This window comes from Bos taurus, chromosome 17, assembly GCF_002263795.3.
Source record: "Bos taurus isolate L1 Dominette 01449 registration number 42190680 breed Hereford chromosome 17, ARS-UCD2.0, whole genome shotgun sequence".
Classification (NCBI taxonomy): domain Eukaryota; kingdom Metazoa; phylum Chordata; class Mammalia; order Artiodactyla; family Bovidae; genus Bos; species Bos taurus.
In genome coordinates this window covers 55,769,256-55,789,048 of record NC_037344.1, presented here as the reverse complement: position 1 = coordinate 55,789,048, position 19,793 = coordinate 55,769,256, and the positions used below count along the sequence as shown (strand labels likewise).

General features: G+C 43.6%; 1 protein-coding gene across 2 annotated transcripts in view; it reads left to right on the top strand.

Moving 5' to 3' along the window:
- Positions 1 to 19,793, top strand: part of TMEM233 (transmembrane protein 233) — a 70,428-nt gene that overhangs the window by 41,412 nt on the left and 9,223 nt on the right. Inside the window, exon 3 of one of the 2 annotated variants that reach the window (XM_002694503.7) lies at positions 4,300 to 6,286. The exons of the other annotated variant lie outside the window; for it this stretch is intronic. The gene's annotated coding sequence lies outside the window, so the exon portion shown is untranslated. Of the gene's footprint in view, positions 1 to 4,299; positions 6,287 to 19,793 lie in introns of those variants that run through there. 2 annotated transcript variants of the gene reach the window in all.

The window sequence follows — 19,793 nt, the reverse complement described above, 5'->3', positions numbered from 1 at the left end:
AAGAAGAACTTGACTTCTAAGGTTAAGGATCCCATGACTATCTCCTATTAGCAGGTTCAGAGTTGGCAGATATGAACCCATTCTCTACTGGTAAAGCTTCTACATTATAAGGAGACTGAAACGAGTTCTTCCTGACCTCAGCATATCCTCCCTTTGCATTAGAAGGGAAGTAAGAATAAAGTCTATGCCCCAACCAGTAATGCTGAAGAAGCTGAAGTTGAATGGTTCTCTGAAGACCTACAAGACCTTTTAGAACTAACACCCAAAAAAGATGTCCTTTTCATTATAGGGGACTGGAATGCAAAAGTAGGAAGTCAAGAAACACCTGGGGTAACAGGCAAATTTGGCCTTGGAATACAGAATGAAGCAGGGCAAAGACTAATAGAGTTTTGCCAAGAAAATGCACTGGTCATAGCAAACACCCTCTTCCAACAACACAAGAGAAGACTCTACACATGGACATCACCAGATGGTCAACACCGAAATCAGATTGATTATATTCTTTGCAGTCAAAGATGGAGAAGCTCTATACAGTCAACAAAAATAAGACCAGGAGCTGACTGTGGCTCAGATCATGAACTCCTTATTGCCAAATTCAGACTTAAATTGAAGAAAGTAGGGAAAACCACATACCATTCAGGTATGACCTAAATCAAATCCCTTATGATTATATAGTGGAAGTGAGAAATAGATTTAAGGGCCTAGATCTGATAGATAGAGTGCCTGATGAACTATGGACTGAGGTTCGTGACATTGTACAGGAGACAGGGATCAAGACCATCCCCATGGAAAAGAAATGCAAAAAAGCAAAATGGCTGTCTGGGGAGGCCTTACAAAGAGCTGTGAAAAGAAGAGAAGCGAAAATCAAAGGAGAAAAGGAAAGATATAAGCATCTGAATGCTGAGTTCCAAAGAATAGCAAGAAGAGATAAGAAAGCCTTCCTCAGTGATCAATGCAAAGAAATAGAGGAAAACAACAGAATGGGAAAGACTAGAGATCTCTTTAGGAAAATGAGAGATACCAAGGGAACATTTCATGCAAAGATGGGCTTGATAAAGGACAGAAATGGTATGGACCTAACAGAAGCAGAAGATATTAAGAAGAGGTGGCAAGAATACACAGAAGAACTCTACAAAAAAGATCTTCACGACCAAGATAATCACGATGGTGTGATCACTGACCTAGAGCCAGACATCCTGGAATGTGAAGTCAAGTGGGCCTTAGAAAACATCACTACAAACAAAGCTAGTGGAGGTGATGGAATTCCAGTTGAGCTCTTTCAAATCCTGAAAGATGATGCTGTGAAAGTCCTGCACTCAATATGCCAGCACATTTGGAAAACTCAGCAGTGGCCACAGGACTGGAAAAGGTCAGTTTTCGTTCCAATCCCAAAGAAAGGCAATGCCAAAGAATGCTCAAACTGCCACACAATTGTACTCATCTCACATGCTAGTAAAGTAATGCTGAAAATTCTCCAAGCCAGGCTTCAGCAGTATGTGAACCATGAACTTCCGGATGTTCAAGCTGGTTTTAGAAAAGGCAGAGGAACCAGAGATCAAATTGCCAACATCCGCTGGATCATGGAAAAAGCAAGAGAGTTCCAGAAAAACATCTATTTCTGCTTTATTGACTATGTCAAAGCCTTTGACTGTGTGGATCACAATAAACAGTGGGAAATTCTGAAAGAGATGGGAATATCAGACCACCTGACCTGCCTCTTGAGAAATCTGTATGCAGGTCAGGAAGCAACAGTTAGAACTGGACATGGAACAACAGACTGGTTCCAAATAGGAAAAGGAGTACGTCGAGGCTGTATATTGTCACCCTGCTTATTTAACTTATATGCAGAGAACATCATGAGAAACGCTGGACTGGAAGAAACACAAGCTGGAATCAAGATTGCCGGGAGGAATATCAGTAACCTCAGATATGCAGATGACACCACCCTTATGGCAGAAAGTGAAGAGGAACTAAAAAGCCTCTTGATGAAAGCAAAAGAGGAGAGTGAAAAAGTTGGCTTAAAGCTCAACATTCAGAAAACGAAGATCATGGCATCCGGTCCCATCACTTCATGGGAAATAGATGGGGAAACAGTGGAAACAGTGTCAGACTTTATTTTTTGGGGCTCCAAAATCACTGCAGATGGTGACTGCAGCCATGAAATTAAAAGACGCTTACTCCTTGGAAGGAAAATTATGATCAACCTAGATAGCATATTCAAAAGCAGAGACATTACTTTGCCAACAAAGGTCCATCTAGTCAAGGCTATGGTTTTTCCTGTGGTCATGTATGGATGTGAGAGTTGGACTGTGAAGAAAGCTGAGTGCTGAAGAATTGATGCTTTTGAACTGTGGTGTTGGAGAAGACTCTTGAGAGTCCCTTGGACTGCAAGGAGATCCAACCGGTCCATTCTGAAGGAGATCAGCCTTGAGATTTCTTTGGAAGAAATGATGCTAAAGCTGAAACTCCAGTACTTTGGCCACCTCATGCGAAGAGTTGACTCATTGGAAAGGACTCTGATGCTGAGAGTGGTTGGGGGCAGGAGGAGAAGAGGACGACAGAGGATGAGATGGCTGGATGGCATCACTGACTCAATGGATGTGAGTCTGAGTGAACTCTGGGAGTTGGTAATGGACAGGGAGGCCTGGCGTGCTGCAATTCATGGGGTCACAAAGAGTTGTGCACGACTGAGCAACTGAACTGAACTGAACTGAAGAATAAATATCATGAGGGGTAGGAAGCAAGAAGCTGCTCTTACAAAAGCATAAGAGCAAATCTCTCTTATTCTTTGTATTATTGGCTGATGTAAGGCTTCCTTCCTGGCAATTGTTTTGCACAGATGTCTTCAGAGAATTTTTGTGATTCCATGATGAAAAATGGGAAACATTACCTGTTTCCAGAAGATCAGAAAGGCCTTTCTTGTTGGTTCAGATAAGTTGTGATAAAGATAAGTCAGACCTAAGTCATCAACAATGGAAAGATTTTTGCTTTGAAAAGGATGTAAGATGGTGGGATATTGATGAAGAAGAATATTGATGAAGAATAAACATGAAAAAGGTGTTCATAAAAAAGAAAGAAAAAATTTGATGGAAGACTGAAGAAGTTTTTTAAAAAGTAAACCAAAAAAAGATGTTCGATTTCTCCAGTAGCCGGATAACTCAAGGTAACAATGACATACTAGATGTCCATACACACACACACACATGATAATATCAAGGTTGGTGAGAGTGTGAAGACCAGGATACCACACTGTTGGTGGAACAGTACATTGGCACAGTCTTTCAGAAGGTCATTTTCTAAAATCTCTGTGCCTACTTGCCCAGCAGTCTACTTCTCAGTGTCACAAAAAGGCATTTAAAACACATGAAAATCCCCAATGCCCAGCGCCCAGCCTGGACCAGCTAAAATAGAATCTCCAGTGATAGGGCAGGGCATCAATCGGTTTAGGGCCCTCCAGATGATTCAAATGTGATGCCCAGGGATGAGAACCAAGGATATGCAATGATGCTCATGGCAGCTCCACTTGATATAAGGGAAACCTTGAAACAGCCTAAATGTCCAAGAGTGGGAGAACAGTTAAATACACACTGATTCATTCATAGGATGGAATACGATACTGCAATTTAAATATGAAAATACCTCCCTTACTATGGCTTTATAAGACCCCAAAGGATCTAGTTGCTGCTTCTCTATCCACATCTCCCAGCCCTTGCTCCCTCCCTCCTCCGCTTCAACTGCACTGAATTCCTCTTCTTTGAGCAACACAAGCATGCCACGGTGCCTTTGCACTTGCTGTCCCTCTTCCTGGAATTGTATTCCTCCTGATATTTGCATGGATTGTTCCCATCTCTCCTTGAGATGCTCCTGTCTAACTACAGCTGTGATTTAAATGTAGAGGAAAATGCCTGGAGGGTGCACCCCAAATGTTAACAGTGCTGCTAACCCTTGAGGAGGAGTGTAAGATTCAGAAAGCCTCAGGGCCCATGATTGTGCCTACATCTGTATCATTTGGGTTTTTGCATGTGCAACATGTAAAACATATGTTCCCAAGTAAGATATATTTTTCAAAAAGAAGCCAGTGCTTAGACTCAAAAGTGTGCAAAGCTGCTAGTCCATGTCAGCACTGGGTGAATTAGAGTACTAGCCATTGAAGAGGGAAGCCCTTGCTGAAGAGGCTCTACGCTCTCTTCTCTCTCTCTTTGTCTTTTCTTCTCCCCTGCCATCCCCCTGCACCCCCCGTCCCACCATCTGTTTGTCTGTCTCTCTCACTCTCACTCACTCTGTCTCTTGTACACGCAGAGCCTGAACAGCCAGCAGTCAGCCACGAGCATGGAGGATGGACCTCATCCACACACACCCCAGAGGAGTTTTTGAGGAATGGATCCTTGACTTCAGACTGTGAGATCTTTTCCTCCAGGACTCTCCAGAGGCAGGTCCCTGGCAAATGAGCTAAAACCAGAAAGAACAGCAGGCAACAACAACAAAAAAGTCCAAAATTTAGGAAACCCAGGCAGCAAAGCCAGATCAGCTGAAGCCATTGATTTTTTTTTTTTTAAAGAAAATCAAGCCTCACTGTTTCAGTATATCAAAAGCCGTTGTGTCCATGTGTGCGTTCCTCTTCTCCAGAGATGAGCCTCAGAAAATCTCGTTGCTTTTAATGGGGGCAGTCCAGATCCAGGAGGAGAGGGACGTTTTGGGAAGAGTAAAGGATGCTGGTTTGCAGCATGGAGCACATTTGCAGCATGTTTAAAGCCATCGAATAGCGCCTTGTCTCCTTTCATTTTTACATGTTGTAGCTTCACTTTGGCCTTTAGCAGCTCCTCCTCCATCTGCTCCATTCCATCATCAAAGATGGGGATGAAGGAGCTTTCTGCTCTTTCGCCTTAGTCTCGCCTGACTCCCTCCCACCAGCCCCTTGCTTGCAGCCCCCATGGGTCAACTTGACCACAACCTCATTTGTCACCTCAGACAGACTCAGACTCTGAGAATGTACTTAGTGGCCATCATAGGTCCATGGGCATCCCTCCCATCCCAGTTTTGGGAATATACTGCCTGTGTTTAATGAACTTACTTCAATCTCTCTCTCTTGAGCAAGTCTCAGGCAAGATCTTTGATTTTCCTGGATGCCACCTGGAAATGCCACCCAATGTATTTATTTTTCTGTCAAATGTAAACCCTGTAGGTGTGACTACTGGTTTAACAATGCCACCATTTTCCTGCCTGCCGGAACACGCTAACCCCGTATGCAAGATATACCCCTGGTGGTGCACAAAGATAACTTTTAGGTCATATGCAGCCACAAGATTAAGTGTCACTAAATCACAAAGAACATTTGCATTTTTCTTTTTCAATCCTGATTACATTTCAGAAAATGTCTCTGTTTAGTGCTCATGGGTCCTCAACACCTTTCTGATTCTTTGGCTTGTTTCCCTTCTTAATAAAGAACAGACCTCAGGTTCAAAGTCTTCTGTTTAGACAAAATTTAATAACTTAATGGGTTTTATTTTCAGTCTATGTATTTTATTGCTTTCCATTTACGAGTCTCCACTTAGGAGTATAATTTTCTTGTCAAATACATTTACTTACAAAAAGAAGTAGACTCAAAGAAAATATTAAGTGGTTAATACAAAAGGTGATAAGGGGGTATATGTTAAAAATAACTTGAAAAACTAGTACTAGAAATCATGAAAATAACCTTCCTAAGCAAAAGAAAAGGCAGCTTATTCTAAGTGAAAGAACAAGTGTCTAAATCAAAACACCTGAGTTTCAATACCTTCTTTGCCACTATCTATCTATTCAAGCAGGCTTTAGGCAAGTTTCTTAGCCTTCTGTGCCTCAGATTTCTTCATCTGGAAAATAGAGATAAGAACACCTGCCTACTTATCTTGGAGTGGTCAGTATGATAATTAATTACCATGATAGATACGATTGCCCCAGAGGGAAAATTCTAAGTGTTACACAAATACAAAGCATTGTTCTTAGATGATTGTGGATCCCAGGCATTTGTTAAAAACCCTAGACCCTCACAAAAATAAACACGGGTGGACCACCTGTCATTTCACCCAGACATCTGTCATGAGCCAGCACTTGTCCCAGGAGGACATAAACCAGGAATACCAATTCTCAGCACACAGAGATCCCAGCATCATTCCAGTATATGGATCTTGATTTCTGTTCTACACACCTTGTTTTCTGTTTGTTTGTGTTCGAGTTCCTGATCTTTTATCCAAATCAAATGAAGTGTTGCTGAGAGGCAGAATAAAAATGGTTTTAAGAAAGCTGGTTTACCATGGTGTGTACGTTCTGTTTCCTTGGGGTTCCCAACCTTCTTGAGACTCCCATAACCATAATGGGCTCATTCATCCCAGCCTCAGGGAAGACCACAGAGAGGCTGAGGGTTGGGCTAAAGAAAGAAGTGAAAGTGAAGTTGTTCAGTTGTGTCTGACTCTTTGTGACCCCATGGACTGTAGCCTACCAGGTTCCTCAGTCCATGGGAGTTTCCAGGCAAGAATACTGGAGTGGGTGGCCATTTCCTTCTCCATATCTTCCCGACCCAGGGATTGAACCCAGGTTTCCTGCATTGTAGGCAGACAACTTTACTATCTGAGCCACCAGGGAAATCCGAGGGTTGGGCTAGCAAGGTATCAATTCACATCTAGCTTATAGCGTGAAGTGCCCTTCCAGGTGGCACTGAAAGTGTTGGCCCCACTAAAGTCAGAGAGCTCTGGGCTCAAGGTGAGGGTTTGATTTTTTTTTTCCGGGCCCCCAGAGTGAGGTGATGGTCTTCTCCTGCAGAACTCAGATCATGCCTTCTTCACTCCAGAAAGCACAGTTAGAAAATGGATTGGCCAAGAGCCAGGGGACTGTTTCAGCAGCCAGTGGACCAAAAAAAAAAAAAAGTCTACAGCAAAGAGTTTACTTGTTCATATAGTTGAAAACAAAAATTCCAGAGATAACTTCAGGTATGGCCGGATATTGGTGTTCAGTATTGTTAAGAACATCTCCGTTATCTACTTCTCAACTTCTGAGCACATGTTGGTTTCACAGAGACACAGTGTCTGCCAGCATCTTCAGATTTCTTCCTACCAGCTAAGCAATGTCTATGGAAATAAAGTAACTCTGCCGTAATAGCTACAAGGAGAAAAAGTTTCAATTTGAAGTGATGCAGGATTGATTTGGAGCAGGAACCAAACCATTAGAATGGATACTAGCCATTAACACACAGGTGTGGCCACCCTTTCCAACACAGAGTGACGCAGTGTCCAAGGCTGTGGGGCGCCCTCTCTGGCAGGAAATGAGTCAGGATTCAGCCAGCGAAATGGAGGGTGAAGTCAGCTCCACCCAAACTTTACGGATTGAGAGTGTGGGAAGGGTGGTTTCCCAAAGGAAAACCAAAGTGCTTTTTACCCGAAGAAAGGAGAGACATGCTGAATGGAAAAAAAAAAAACAAAAACAACCACTCTCTGCTTTAAGTAGGCTGCTTCTTACTATGCCTATCACAAGCAGGGTGAAAGTCATCTGCTAGCTTTCTAGACAGTTTCCCCATTGTGCTGTCCCTCGCCTCCATTTCCTCATCAGATCTTAAAATGACAGAGCACCTGTTCAACCATAGAAACTGTGCTAGACTTTGGAGATTCCAATAGGATAGAGACCCTTGGGAACAGTTATCAGGCTAGTGGGGAACAGGACATAGAGAAGCAGAAGGACACATGAGAGTGCTAAGGCAGAGGCAAGGAACAGTGTCATGCAGTCCCTTTGCAGGAGGGAGCACTGACTGTCTTCGCGGGCAAAGCCTCAGGGAGGGAATGTCCCTGACCCGCTGATCTGTGCTTTGCTAAGGGTGATATGGCTACAGCCTTTGAAGTGGCCCTGTCTTTACCCGCAAGTTACAGGCAGAAGCAGATGCAGACATAAAATCGCTGGCCTCAGCTCCTGGATCAGCAAATTATCTCTGGCCCACACCGTGACAGCTGCATTCAGCAAAATAGCGTTGTGCATGTATCTTGATATGTAACTCTAGATCCAGGCTTCTAAATATAAGGGACTGTCTTGGGTTGCTGATTAAAAAAGCATTCTAAGATAGTGTCCACATTCATTGGTTACTACCAATCCTTAAAAAAATTATTCATGGATGTTGAATGTTTGAGCCTGGAGAGTTACCCTATTAAAAATAGGTCCCCGGATCAAGACACTTTGAATTCCAATTTGACAAATACAAAGATGCTTGATACCCAGGCATCACCCATCCATCCCTAGAGAAGGCCCACAGAAAGAAGGAATTCCCTTTCCAACAGATTTATTGATTATTTATTCCAACAGAGATTAATTTATTGAGGGTCAGGAGAGGGAAGTACAGAGTTGACTTGGTGCCTTTGTGTGTGTGTCAGGTAAACCTGCGTTTCATCTTGTGTACCTGTTCGAGACCTCAGATGAGTGGTCAGGTCAGATCTGTGGTGGTCCAGTCAAAGTGTCATAACCACACGCTGGTTCACCAAGGTGCCCTGCCCTTTGGTTTTCCCAAGCCATCTGCTCCTGTCACCACCACCAAGTGTTGATTCCACTGGGTGACATGGAATCCCATGTATGGGGACTGCTTGTGCTCTGGAGCGAGGATATTGACAGAAACTCGGGAAAGGCCAAGTCCTGCCTCTGTAAAGGTGATAGGTGGCCTGATGGCCAGCGTGAAAGTGGACCTAAGACAGATCCCAACATTTAGTAGGTAAGGTAAATATTTCTTAAGCCATTACCAAAGCTCGTCTGAATGATGACAGCGGTCTTCTTAGAGATCTTCTTGTGTGTTTATCTCTGATTGATGCTATATAAACTTGGTGACCTAAAACAATCCACATTTATTTCTTATTTATTTATTTTTATTTATTTGGCTTCCCTGGTGGCTCAGATGTTAAAGAATCTGCCTGTAATGCAGGAGACCTAGGTTCAATCCCTGGTTTGGGAAGATTCCCTGGAGAAGGGAATGGCAACCTACTCCAGTATGCTTGCCTGGAGAATTCCATTGACAGAGGAGCCTGGTGGGCTCCAGTCCATACGGTTGCAAAGAGTCAGACACGACTGAGCAACTAACCACACACACACATTGGTTCACTGGGTCTTAGTTGTGGCATATGGAATCTTGAGTTGCAGCCTGCAGGCTCTTTTCTTAATTTAATTAATTATTTATTTATTTTTGGCTGCGTCGGGTCTTTGTTGCTGGCTTTCTCTGGTTGCCGTGAGCAGGGGCTATTCTGTTGCAGTGCATGGTCTTCTCATTGCAGTGACTTCTCTTGTTGCAGAGCTTGGGCTCTAGGGCACTTAGGGCTTCAGTGTTTGTGGTGCACCAGCTTAGTTGCCCCTTGGCATGTGGAATCCTCCCGGATTAAGAATTAGACCTTAATCTAATCCTGCATTGGCAGGCAGATCCTTCACCACTGGAACACCAGGAAGGTCCTAGCATGTGGGCTCTTAGTTGCAGCGTGTCAGAGCTAGTTCCCTGACCAGGGCTGGCACCCAGGCCCCCTGCATTGGGAGCGTGGAGTCTTAACAGCTGGACCATCAGGGAAGTCCCACAGTCCACATTTATTATCTTACTGTTTTGGAGGTTAAACATCTGCAGCAGATCTCACTGGGCGAAAATGAAGCTGCTGGCAGGCTTGCATTCCTTCCTGCAGGCTCTCAGGGAAAATACCTTTGCTTGACTTTTCCACCCTCTGGAGGCCACCCTCATTTCTTGCTTCCTGGCCTCTTCCCATCTTCAAAATCAGCAAAGGCCACTAGAATGTTTCTCAAGTCATCTCTCTGGTTCTGACTCCTTTGCCTTCCTCTTCCCCATCTAAGGACCCTTATGATAACATTAGACCCACCCAGATAATCCCAGATAATCTGTAATTTAAAGGCAGCTGGTTAGCAACCTTAATTCCATCTGCCACTTAAATTCCTTTGTAGTATTCCTGCTTAGCTCAGTCGGTGAAGAGCCTGCCTGCAATGCTGGAGACAGTTCAATTCCTGGGTTGAGAAGATCCCCTGAAGAAGGAAATGGCAACCCAATCCAGTATTCTTGCTTGGAAAATCCCATGGACAGAGGAGCCTGGCAGGCTACAGTCCATAGATCGCAAGAGTTGGACACAACTTAGCAATCTTTCTTTTCTGTTGTGTAACCTAACACAGGTTCCGGGGATGCCTTTGGGGTTCTTTATTCTGTTCCTGCCACGCCCTGCTTTCACATTCATCCTCCTCCAGCATCAGCACCTCACTTCAGATCAGAGTGATCTCAAAACCTAAATGGGACCACATTCCTCTGCTGAAACGCAACCCATCCACCCAACGGCCATCCGTGCAATTAAAACCCAAACTTTTACCAAGGCCTCCAAAATCAGACCTCTGCTACTTCTTAGATGTCATCTCCTCGTTGTTCAGTTGCTCAGTCATGTCCGACTCTTTGCAACCCCACAGACTGCAACACACCAGGTTTCCCTGTCAACACTTCACCATCTCCCGGAGTTTGCTCAAACTCATGTCCATCGAGTGAGTGATGCCATCCAACCATCTCATCCTCTGTCATCCCCCTTCTCCTCCTGCCTTCAGTTTTTCACAGTATCAGGGTCTTTTCCAGTGAGTCAGCTCTTCGCTTCAGATGGCCAAAGTATTGGAGCTTCAACATCAGTCCTTCCAATGAATATTCAGGGTTGATTTCCTTTAGGATTGACTGGTTTGATCTCCTTGCAGTCCAAGGGACTCTCAAGAGTCTTTTCCAATGCCACAGTTCTAAGGGATTCTCAAGGCAAGAATACTGAAGTGGTTTGCCATTCCCTTCTCCAGTGGACCACATTTTGTCAGAACTCTCAACCATGACCCATCTGTCTTGGGTGGCCCTAAACGGCATAGCTCATAGTTTCATTGAGTTAGAACAAGGCTGTGATCCATGTAGATGTCATTGCCTACCACTGCCCTTACCTCCCTCTGCTATAGCCACTCACTGGCCCATTGGCTGTTCCCCAAACATGCCAAGATCATTCCCGCTACAGGGCCTTTATATGTGCTGTTTCCTCTGCCCGTAATACTGTTTCCCAGATTTTCGTAAGACTGGCTCTTCCTCTTCCTCCAGGTCTCAGCTTCTCAGAAAGAGATGAGCTAACCCCTGTCAAAGGCAGCCACCTACTTCTAGTCCCTCATTAGCATATCACTCTTTTACCTAGAAAAGGATGAAGCCCACAACAGATAACCTACAAATATTGTTGAATGAGTAAACCATTCTTCTTCCTCTGTCCCTTTCCTCTAGCTAATGTCCATTCCTTTGCCTCAGGGTAGGTTGTTGTATTCAAGGAAGCCTTGCATATGCCAATTTTTCAAGAACTTTGGGGTCTCCCTTTGCCTGCTCACGCAGCCTGCAGTTTTACTTTGAGGTCTTATCATGGTGGTAGATACAATAATCAATTGTGTAACGATCTTTTTTTTTTTTTAATTGTCTTTCCCAGCAGACTGTCAGCCCCTAAGAGAACAGGAACCGTGTTAATCTTTTTCACCTCTGCCTTCTTGGTGCCTGGCATTTGGAAGGTTTTTTGTAATTACGTGTTGTCTGTAAGAATGAATAAATACAACTTTCCTCCTTCCTACATGAAAGCTCGTTTTCCTGGTAAAGAGAAGGCGGAGGGGCAATTCAAGCAAACAGCCAGATACTCTGCCTTAGAGAGCAATTTGCATTTTGAGGATTCTTGTCAGACACACACTTTGGAGAGGAGGGACCGAGACCTACTTGGACAAGGCGAGCTTTCGAGGGAATTACAACCCCGTTCCTCACTGGCCCCAGCTGTCCTTCACGTTTAGGAGTTAGAAAGAAGGGAGGAGTTTGTGAACCGCGTCCTCAGGAATCAGGACAGGCAGATGCCCACAGGGTCTGAGGTTGCCATCTCAAAATAGATACAGGCTCCAGAGCCCCGGACACTGTAACTTTTAAAGATGTTTTACCTCTCTTCTGTTTCTTATGGTAAATAGTAATATAATCCTTAAAATAAAAAAATGTCTATGCTTTTGGTCAGGGGACATCAAAGAATGGGGAGAGTTGAGGAACCAGCATTTTTCCTCTCTAGTCTTGCGAGAAGAGAATTTCAAGTGTTAAAGCAGTCCTGCATTTTTGTTTGTTGGGAGTTTTAAAATTTCTGAATCAATTTCAGTACTGTTCAATGGTCTGTTCATATGGATTTTAAAGATGTGAACTGTAAGTAAGGCAGAGATAGGGCTTCCTAGGTGAGGCCAGTGGTGAAGAATCCACCTGCCAATGCAAAAAAAAAAAAAGAATGAATAAATAAATAATGAGGGAGAAAGGGGGAAAGAGAAAAGAACCAAAAGTTACCCCATTTTCTTTTACTTTGTTATCAGATTTAAATTTGATTTGGGTCCCATTTTTTTTAATTTTATTTATTTGGCTGTGCTGGGTCTTAGTTGCAGCACACAGGATCTTTAGTTGCAGCATGTGAACTCTTAGTTGTAGCATATGGTCTAGTTCCCTGACCAGGGATCAAACCCAGACCCCCTGCATTGGGACCACAGAGTCTCAGCCACTGGACCAGGAGAGAAGTCCCCTAAACCTGATTGCAGAAGGAAGATGTGATTCACCATGGAATTGGTTCAAAGACCTGTCCTCAAACATTCTCCCTAATTCCTTGATCACTTATTATGCTGGTTTAAAAAACAGAAGTTATGAAAATCCATGTACACCCAGAATTTACATCACTAAGTTGTGGACCCAAATGAAGCCCGACTTGTGTGGGCTGCTCATGAGGCTTCCTTTGAGTCTTGACTGCCCCCTTGTGGAAGCAATGGACAAGGCTGGTTCTATTGTTCACCTTTAATGAGTGGCATGTTTCTATTGCTTTTTATAACCCTACGTGTCTCTGTAATGGGCTCCAGAAATAAGCTGGAGGGAAACTGCACAGCTCCAACAGAAAAGAAGCATCAGGTTCTTGAATAACTGACTTTCAACCAAACAGAAATGGAGCGAATGCTTTTTAAGGGCTTACATTATGCCAGACACTCTTCTAAGCACTCTGTGCCATATATTCATCACAAGAGCCAACTAAGAGGAAGCCACTATTTATTGTCCACCAACAAGGAAACTGAGGTGTGGGAAGGTTAAGTAACTTGCCTAAGGACCCATGAGGAGAAAGTGGTAGAGGTAGGATTTGAACTTGCATAGTTGGGGCTTCCCTGGTGCCTCAGGTGGTAAAGAATCTGCCTGCCAATGCAGGAGACACAGGTTTGATCCTTGGGTTGGGAAGATTCCCCTGGGGAAGGGAATGGCAACCCACACTAGTATTCTTGCCTGAAGAATCCCATGGACAGAGGAGCCTGGTAGGCTATAGTCCATAGGGCCACAAAGAGTTGGACACGACTGAGCAACAAACACTTTTCACACTTTTAGTCTGGTTCCAAAGCTCCAGCTCCCAATATGACTACTTGCCACTAGCCACTAGTCCAAAGCACTAAATTACAGTCTGTTTGCTTTAAACAGACTTCAATGGCACCCCACTCCAGTACTCTTGCCTGGAAAATCCCATGGACGGAGGACCCTGATAGGCTGCAGTCCATGGGGTCGTGAAGAGTTGGACACGACTGAGCGACTTCACTGTCACTTTTCACTTTCATGCATTGGAGAAGGAAATGACAACCCACTCCAGTGTTCTTGCCTGGAGAATCCCAGGGACGGGGGAGCCTGGTGGGCTGTCGTCTATGGGGTCGCACAGAGTTGGACACGACTGAAGCGACTTAGCAGCAGCAGCAGCAGCATTGGCTGATTTCAAGGGTTATTTTTGAGATAACTCACACCAGGACTCAGTTCTGGCCTCAAAGTTCTCGAAGGCAGTGTAGCATCTCTTTTCCTTGGAAAATGCAAAAGGTGTGTGTGTGTGTACACATGCTTAGTCGTGTCCAACTCTTTGCGACCCCAGAAAAGTGAAAGCGAAGTCACTCAGTTGTGTCCGAATCTTTGCGACCCCATGGACTACAGCCTACTATAGCCTACCAGGCTCCTCCCTCCATGGGATTTTCCAGGCAAGGTTCTGGAGTGGGTTGCTATTTCCTTCTCCAGGGGATCTTCCCCACCCAGGAATCGAACCCGGGTTTCCTGCATTGCAGGCAGATGATTTACCCTCTGAGCCACCAGAGAAGCCCCCCAGAGAAGATAGTAAAACCTCAGTGACTGAGAAAGACAGCTTCTGGCTAAATAGAGTTTGTTCTTCAGTCTCTCCATATTCTTCAATTTTCAAAACAGCTCTTTTGCCACCAAAGAAGTTGTTTAACCATTAAAAGAAAAAGTAGAGTAACTATAATAATAATGATTATAGTTATAATTATTATAGTTATAATAATATTAATAGTATTATGGCTCACCATCTGCCAAGTCAGATGGCCAGAGCCAGACATCCTGGAGTCCAAAGTCAAGTGGGCCTTAAGAAGCATCACTTCGAACAAACCTAGTGGAGGTGATGGACTTCCAGTTGAACTATTTCAAATCCAAAAATATGATGCTGTTAAAGTGCTGCACTCAATATGCCAGCAAGTTTGGAAAACTCAGCAGTGGTCATAGGACTAGAAAAGGACAGTTTTCATTCTAATCCCAAAGAAAAGCAATGCCAAAGAATGTTCAAACTACCACACAATTGCACTCATCTCACATGCTAGCAAAGTAATGCTCAAAATTCTCCAAGCGAGGCTTCAACAGTATGTGTACTGAGAACTTCCAGGTGTTCAAGCTGGATTTAGAAAAGGCAGAGGAACCAGAGATCAAATTGCCAACATCCATTGGATCATAGAAAAACCAAGAGAGTTCCAGAAAAATATCTACTTCTGCTTTATTGACTACACCAAAGCCTTTGACTGTGTGGATCACAACAAACTGTGGAAAATTCTTCAAGAGATGGGAATACCAGACCAGCTTCCCTGCCTCTTGAGAAATCTGTATGCAGGTCAAGAAGCAACAGTTAGAACTGAACATGGAACAATGGACTGGTTTGGTTCCAAATTGGGAAAGGAGTACATCAAGGCTGTATACTGTCACCCTGTTTATTTAACTTATATGCAGAGTACATCATGTAAAATGCTGGGCTGGATGAAGCACAAGCTGGAATCAAGATTGCTAGGAGAAATATCAATAACCTCAGATATGCAGATGACACCACCCTTATGGCAGAAAGTGAAGAAACTAAAGAGCCTCTTGATGAAAGTGAAAGAGGAGAGTGAAAAAGCTAGCTTAAACCTCAACATTCAGAAAACTAAGATCATGGCATCTGGTCCCATCACTTCATGGCAAATAGATGGGGAAACAGTGGAAACAGTGTCAGACTTTAGTTTTGGGGGCTCCAAAATCACTGCAGATGGTGACTGCAGCCATGAAGTTAAAAGACGCTTACTCCTTGGAAGAAAAGCTATGACCAACCTGGACAGCATATTAAAAAGCAGAGACATTACTTTGCCGACAAAGATCTGTCTAGTCAAGTCTGTGGTTTTTCCAGTAGTCATATATGGATATGAGAGTTGGACTATAAAGAAAGCTGAGTGCCGAAGAATTGATGCTTTTGAATTATGGTGTTGGAGAAGGCTCTTGAGAGTCCCTTGGACTGCAAGGAGATCCAACAAGTCCATCCTAAAGGAAATCAACCCTGAATATTCACTGGAAGGACTGATGCTGAAGCTGAAACTAAGAACTGACTCATTTGAAAAGACCTTGATGCTGGGAAAGATTGAAGGTGGGAGGAGAAGGGGACAACAGAGGATGAGATGGTTGGATGGCATCACAGACTCAACGGACATGAGTTTGAGCAAGCTCTGGGAGTTGGTGATGGACAGGGAAGCCTGGCGTGCTGCCGTCCATGGGGTTGCAAACAGTCAGACACGACTGAGTGACTAAACTGAACTGATCTACCAAGTATTGCGCTAAACCCTTAAAATGTACTTTCACTCAGATGCCATTGACAACCCTAAATATAAGTACTATTATTAATTCATCTTTGCCTTTGTGGGAACTGAGGCTCAGAGAAGTTAAGTAACTTGTTCAAGATCACACAACTGCAAAGTGTTAGGATTTGAGCCCAGCCAGTTTGATTCTGATATGCATGTTCTTAATCGTGTCATTAAACTAACTCCCATAAATCATAAATCGACTCTCATCTTTTAGTTCATAACTAAGAAAAAATAACAACGCTACTTATTACACATAACAGAATGAAATGACTTAATTACCTCTTTTCCATTTTCTCTAATTAGTTGCAAGTTTGACATAAATTTGTGTGGGCTGAACTTTTAGAACAGATTGGTGGTAACTACAACACATTTTTTTTCCTCTGGGATCTTATCAAATATTTAAAAAGCTCTGAGGTCTCACTTTCATGTCTAAAATATATTTTCTATGTTCAATAATTGATATCCATAGAAGAAACATTTACTACATTCCTAATGTTTAAAAATAGGGTCTTCCCTAGTGGTCTAAGACTCCATGCTCCCAATGCAGAGGGCCCAGGTTTGATCCCTAGTCAGGGAATTAAATCCCACATGCCACAACTAAAGATCCTGCCTGCTGCAGTGAAGACTGAAAATCGCGCATGCTGCAGTTAAGAGTACGGACTTCCCTGGTGGCCCAGTGGTTAAGATTCTGCTTTACTACTGCAGGGAGCATGGCTTTGATCCCTAGTTCGGGAACTAAGATCCTGCATGACGTGGCCCAGAAAAAAGAATCGGAGCTAATTTGAGTGTATGTTTTAGAATGCTTTTTGGTTGTAAGCAACAGAAAATCCAATTGACTTAAACAGCAAGAGAAGTTACTGGTTCTCATAATGGAGGATTTCAGACAGAGGACAAACTTCAAGGTTAATTTGATTCAGGATATCAATGAAGTCAGCAGAGTAAAGCTCTGATTCTCTTTGATTCTCTCAGTTCTGTTCTCTTTTGTGTATAATTTATTGTCCTCAAACTTCCGTTATGAGAGGAGCATCTCGAACTAAGAAGTTCCTCATCAATGTCCTGAGAGAAGGAAGGCCTCTCTTCCCAAACCAGCAGACAAATACCCAACTCTTCTTTCTCACGGTAACATGTCATAGGGTCATGTAACAATCCGGTTATCATAGGTCTGGCTTACAAGCACATCCCTGAGGTAAATGTTTTAGCAAGAGGGGAGGGATTATCTATAGGACTTGCCTCTGGAGTTGTTCAGTAAACATTAGCTTTTGTTAATTTTATTATTTTAATAAGCGAGATTTTTTTTAACCTATGTAAAGTATAAGTTGTTGTTGTCACTAAGTCATGTACAACCTTTTGCACCTCATGGACTGGAGCCTCCCAGGCTCCTCTGTCCGTGGGATTTCCCAGGCAAGAATACTGGAGTGGTTTGCCATTCCCTTCTCCAGGGGATCTTCCCAACCCAGGGATCTAACCCACATCTCCTGCTTTGGCAGATGGATTCTTCACAGCTGAACCATCAGGGAAGCCCCAAAGTATGAGTGACCATTTATGATAAGTTGGTCTACCTAATTCACAGAACAACAAATATGTAGTAAAACAATGAAATACCATTTTTACTGATGAGGCTGCGAAAAAAATTTTAATGTAATAATGTTCAGTTTGGGTTTTTTGTTTGTTGTTTAATTTTTGGCTCTGCTGGGTCCTGGTTGTTGTGCGGGCTTTTCTCTAGTTGTGGAGAGCAGAGACTACTCTCTACTTGTGATGTGCATGCATCTCATTGTGGTGAAAGTGAAGGTCACTCAGTCAGGTCCGACTCTTTGCAACCCCATGGACTATACAGTCCGTGGAATTCTCCAGGCTAGAATACTGGAGAGAGTAGTCTTTCCCTTCTCCAGGGGATCTTCCCAACTCAGGGATCGAACCCAGGTCTCCTGCATTGCAGCCGGATTCTTTACCAGCTGAGCCACAAGGGAAGCCCTCTCATTGTGGTAGCTTCTCTTGTTGCGGAGCACAGGCTCTAAGACACACGGGCTCAGTAGTTGCCACTCACCAGCTCTCGAATACAGGCCCAGTAGTTATGGTGCACAGGCTTAGTTGTCACAGCATGTGGGATCTTCCTGGCCCAGAAATCGAACTCATGTCTCCTACATTTGCAGGCGGATTCTTTGCCACTGAGCCACCAGGGAGGCCTTGATAATATTCAGTTTTGAAGAGGTTGTGATAAAGTAATCCCAAACATAATTGCTTCAGTCGTGTCCAACTCTTTGCAACTCCATGGACTGTAGCCCACCAGGCTCCTCTGTCCATGGGATTCTCCAGGCAAGAATAATACTGGAGTGGGTTGCCATGCCCTCCTCCAGGGGATCTTCCCAACTCAGGGATCGAACCTGAATCTCCTGAATTGCAGGTGGATTCCTTACCGATGAGCCACTGGGAAAGCCCAAGTTGTATGGATACACGATAGCAATTTTATTTGTGAAAGCCCAAGATGAAAAACAAAAATGTCAAAACAATTAATTAGATACCCTTGTGCCAAAGAATGAACCTCAACCCATGCCTCATACCATACATATAAGTTTACTAAAAATGGATTAAATCTAGATGTAAAACCTAAAACAATAAAACTTTTGAAGAAAATACAGGAGAATGTGGAGAAATTAGAACTGTAGTGCACTGTGATAGCAATAGAAACTGGTGCAGCCCTTATGAAAGCAGTATGGCAGTTCCTCCAAAGGAAGGACTTCCAGGTATATGCCAAAAAGAATTGAAATCAGGGTCCTAAAACCAAACTGGTTTGTAAACCAGTGTTCATTGTAGTAGTATTTATAATAGCCGAAAGATAGAAATAACCCAAGTATCCATCAATGGATGAATAGATAATAAAAATGTAGTATACACCTAATGGAATATTATTCAGCCTCAAAAAGAAATGAAATTCTGGCACATGCTACAACATGGCTGAACCTTGAAGACATTATGTTTAAGTGAAATAAGCCAGTCACAAAGGATAACTAGCGTGATCCACTCTTATGGAGGTACTTAAGTATCAAATTCATACAGACAGACAGTAGAATGGTAGTTGCCAGGGGCTTCAGGGAGTTACAGAGAGTTTGTTTTGCAAGATGAAAAGAGTTCTGGAGATGGATGGTTGTGATGATTGCACAACAACGTGAATGTATGTAATATCACTTAAATGGTTTAATGGAGAAGCGAATGGCACCCCACTCCAGTACTCTTGCCTGGAGAATCCCATGGACGGAGGAGCCTGGAGGGCTGCAGTCCATGAGGTCGCTAAGAGTCGGACACGACTGAGCAACTTCACTTTCACTTTTCACTTTCATGCATTGGAGAAGGAAATGGCAACCCACTCCAGTGTTCTTGCCTGGAGAATCCCAGGGACGGGGGAGCCTGGTGGGCTGCCGTCTATGGGGTCGCACAGAGTCGGACACGACTGAAGCGACTTAGCAGCAGCAGCAGCAGCAGCAGCAGCACATGGTTTAATGGAGAAGGGAATGGCAACCCACTCCAGTATTCTTGCCTGGAGAATCACATGGACAGAGGAGCCTGACAGGCTATACAGTCCTTGGGGTCGAAAGAGTTGGATATGACTTAGCAACTAGATCACCATCGTCAAAACAGTTTAAATGGTAGGTTTTATTTCTGTATATGTATTAATCATTTTTAATTGTGTACATTTTATGACATCTTGGGGCCAGAGACCAGGGAGAGACTTCCCCTCCCAACTAATTGCTAGTGATGGTAAATGACTTGCCTAGAATATACAAGTCATTTAGGCAAGTGACTAAATGCCTAAATGACTTGCATATTAAACCAGCAGCTCCAAAGCCCAT